The sequence below is a fragment of the Aythya fuligula genome, chromosome 4 (assembly GCF_009819795.1).
Source record: "Aythya fuligula isolate bAytFul2 chromosome 4, bAytFul2.pri, whole genome shotgun sequence".
Lineage (NCBI taxonomy): Eukaryota > Metazoa > Chordata > Aves > Anseriformes > Anatidae > Aythya > Aythya fuligula.
In genome coordinates this window covers 35730061-35734391 of record NC_045562.1, presented here as the reverse complement: position 1 = coordinate 35734391, position 4331 = coordinate 35730061, and positions in this window count along the sequence as shown.

Below are 4331 nucleotides of genomic sequence, written 5' to 3'. Positions count from 1 at the left end.
ATTATCAATAATCAATATTTGAGTTGTGTGGCTTGTCAAGTGAGCAACAGTTTTAGTTCTTACCATGTTGGATGACCTAAATTTTGTGGACAGGGTGATGGCCTAATCAGTGAACTGAGATACTGCTGCCCTCAAGGACACAAGGGCAGGTGGAGGGATAGAAATAGAAGGCAATGTAAGGTGTTTTTTTGGAAATTCACATTTTTTATTTAAATGCAAGTAGAACATTAAATCTATTCACCTATAATATGGAAATATCTTTTTCCTGTGCTTTGAGTTCTTTAACTGAAAAATGTGTTTGTGCCTGGAAGAAGCAGGGAAAGTGTGGTATTTCTGGTACATTACTGAGGAGCTGTAGAAGGAACAAAGACTTGTAACACTCAAGCTACACTGAAAAAATGTCAGAGGCATCACTTTGTGGCACGGAGAAGAAGGATAGAGTTGTAATCTTAGTGAATCTGAGTTCCTCAGTTTTGATCTGAATTTTGCAGTGTTGGCAAGAATGAGTCCATAGTTATCTTGAACTGTTCCCCTCACTGTCCCTCATACTCACTTCATTTTTCATTACTGAGAACTCTGATTGTTCTCCAGAAGTGCTGAAAATGATGCGAGAGTAAACAATCTCTCTAAATTGTGATCTGATCATTAATGCCACTTGTAAAGTTACATGAAATTGTCTCATCCTCCTGTTCTTTATAGATTTAGCTCGGGACATCCTGAAAAAGCAGCTGTGACTCCACTGCCCTCCTGCTGCACTGTTTCTCTAACATGTTTTCATGTTGTCTCGGACACTGCATAACCTCGGGGCTAGGCATTTCTCTTCCCCTGACGGTGTCACTACACATGCTATAGCCTGTCAGTTTGAATCTGATTTTTCCTTTCTGGTTTGAGGGGTACAGAAACATTTGGAAGATGTAATTCAAACTCAGGCCATATGATACAGTCCACTCACTTATCTGAGAACATCTGCTTTGCTCCACTGCTGTGCACTCCTGACTAGGTAATAATTCTAGACAGAAAAGATCAGACTGAGCCTGAAAGAGCTCAGACCTATGGGAAAGAATCTTCTGATGAAACCTGAGTCCAGTGGAAACTCTTAACATTAAAGTAAAATAATGAACTTCTTGCAAAGAAAAAATGCATGTTTCCATGTTTGAAAAGGCAAAAAATAAGCATACCTTCCTTCTCCACGTTTTGGCATTTTTAAATGTTATAGAGATGTTAGATGTTATGGTAAAGAGTAGAGGTTGATAAAGTAAAAATAATGGTAGCAACACATTTCTATGTCCTTAGAGGCAGGCTGTGGGAATCTCAGGCCAAAGCACTGCAGGTTTTATAAGTAAATACAGAAAGACCATGTCTCTCCTTTTCGCTCTGCCTGAACAAGACTGTTCTGGCTTCAGTGCAAAGTGTTTGACTCTGGATCTCAAATCTTCTTATCTAATTTGTAAATTTGGTAGTCTACCTATTCCTGCTATTGATAAAGGCTAAGGATCTTAAAAATTCTTGAAAAGACTTAACTGAAATTAAAATAATGTAATGACTGAATAATAATAATTAAATACTAATTGGGAAAAAAAAATCCATTCAGGACTGTCATTTACCTCCAAGAGTATGGTTACTTTTCTGACTCACATGCTAAAGTTTCATTTTACCTGACTTTACACATCACAAGCATGGCTATGTACTTCTGTGCTACTTGTCTAGACTCTTTTTATAGTCAATGGAGATAAACAAGCTCTTCAAGAAGGCAATTCACCCAATCACCTTAACCATCTGTCTTTGGAAAAGATGAAATGCGTCCTAGTTGGTTATATCTCACCACGGACTATAAAGAAGTGTAGATGAGTAGCTCATATGCAAACAACCACGCTGCAGATGACTACAGTGAGATGCACCCCAGCCTAGATGACTTGCACTGCTAGTTGGCTTAATGTAGTAGGACTCCTCTTTGGCTGACGCTGTAGGCAATTGGCGGGACTATCCCTGAAACTGTCCTTACTCCAGTAGAAAGTATTGGGGATGTGGAAGGCATACATTTCTTATTCTTCTAGTGAGTTAAAAGAGGCGTAAACGTGGCTGTCTCGAGAGCTATTGTTTAGCATTTCTGAAAGAGGGGCCCCTAAATCTGCAGAGAAGATAATTCATAGTGGTGAATTTCTCTGCAAAGCAGCAGGTTCCAAACAAAGTGAATTTGGGTCCTAATGTGTGACCCTGTTGTCTGAGAACATGTTAGAGAGGCACCTTGTAGCTGTTGTCTCTATCTTGTGGTGGTAGGTCCTCTTCTGTGATGTCTTCTTATGCTGTCACTGAAACCACCATCCTGAAATGTTTTCTTACTTGCTGTCTCTCAGCCTTTAGCTGCTCCCCCAGTTCTCTATGTTGCAATAAATTTATTTTGGGGGGAGAAGTTCAAAATGTCTTCCACCTTGTGTATTTGGAGGACAAACCACAGCCAACCAAAACAGGTTGGGTGATGTGTTTTTGACTATGCACAACAGAGTTTGGTCTCTTATATGACCATGCATTGCAATTTATCCTTAAAACACGGTCATCTCTATAGTAATTCATATTTCTAAAGGTTCAAATCAAACTTGTCTGAACTGTTAAGTTTCCATTTTGTGGAACTTGTAAAATGCTTCCTGGTTTTTATATAAAAAATTCCACTGATTTTCAGCACAGTAGGATAGATGCAAAGGTATCATCCTTATGGGGGGAAAATCTTGCTGATTCATTTTAACCGGTATAGACCTGAGGAAGTTTCTGCATGGCTGGCCAACCAGCTCGCCTGCTCCTTCTTTCTTGCTCAGTCTAGAGAGAAAAGGGAAATTCCCTTGCATGAAGTAAGGCATTCAACTTATCCCATGGTCAAAAAAAAAAGGTCAAATGGACAAACATTTACCAGTGAATTTCCATTCCAGGAGTGTGAAGGAGAATTTTCTACAAAGATCACAAAGGAGATCTCAATGTATTACAAAAACTGTTCCTTTTTTTTTTTTTTTTTTTTTTTTGTGCAAGTTCTGCAGTATACCCTTTTCTGTGTTTGCCTGCATCAATATTGAAAGGAAAACTACAAAAAAGACAAGAGGTAGTTTAATGACCAGTAAACAACTCTGAAGTGTTTGGACATCAAGTTATCTCATTTAATTATGACTATTTTGTATTGCTCTTTAGTAAATCTCTTTTCCAATAATACATAGAACTACAAACTGAAAGAAAGAAATACTAAATAATGTAATCCATGGACTGCCAGAAGAATTCTGTAAGTTAATCTACCTGGGACTATTTCTGAATCAGAAGGAGAAATATCTCAGATGAAAACAAATTTCAACATCTTTTTTTTTGTGTTTTTTTTTTTTTTTTTTTTTTAAAGCTTAAAAGAATTTTTTGCACTGGTTCATTGTTACATAAATACCTAAAAATGTCTTGGGATATAGCTTGACATGCAAAATGTATGGTTTTTAATTTGTGTTTTAAGTTTCTTGTGCCATGACAAAGTGCAAATTTTGTTTTCAAATATATGGAAAGGGCACAGAAGAGTTTAGGCATCACTGTCAGGAGCCACAGCTGAATGAGGCTGCAATGTGAAACTACAGAGGAATAAATACATAGTTTTTCACATCACACAATACAAAGTCAAGAGCTGTAGCAAGCAGCATCTTTTTATGCAAGTCCAGAATTTCTAAGCTATTTGCATGAGAAATTAGTATCATTTATATTTTTAAAAACAAATCCATATGAATTTAATCTCCTCATCTATCAGCTCCTGTTTCCTTTGTCAAGAGGGTTTGGCAGGCAAACCAGAGGCAAATGGATTTACACATGACCTACTTTATGTGGTGAATTATATAAATAGTCTACTCCAAAATTTTGGAGAAGCCATTTAGAACGCCTTGGAAGGCACGCATAAAGGAACACAAAGTCAGTGGAGGAATGAAAGCATCTTTCACATGCTTGTAGGATGAAGGTAGCAATTGAGAAGAAACAAGTCAGAGGAGCCTGACGTCCAAGGCAGTTAGCCAGCCTGTGCCAAAAGCCCCATGACTGTGCGTGTGGCAGTCACACACCAGGGCACAGTGTCACCCTGCCGCTGGCAAAGCCTTTTGTTCAGTTTTGCACAACACAGCTCATCATAGTATCTGATCACAAAATGGATACTGCCTTGGAAGACGACAGCTATAAGGGATTCATAAATAGTAACACATGCAACTGTGCAGGAGCTGGGCCTGGAATTATGTTGGCATTAAAGCCGGCGGGAATTCCAGCCGAGCTCCGCTCGCTAGCGGCTCAGCTGGGTACATCCGCTCCTTGGCTGCACACAAATGCCAATT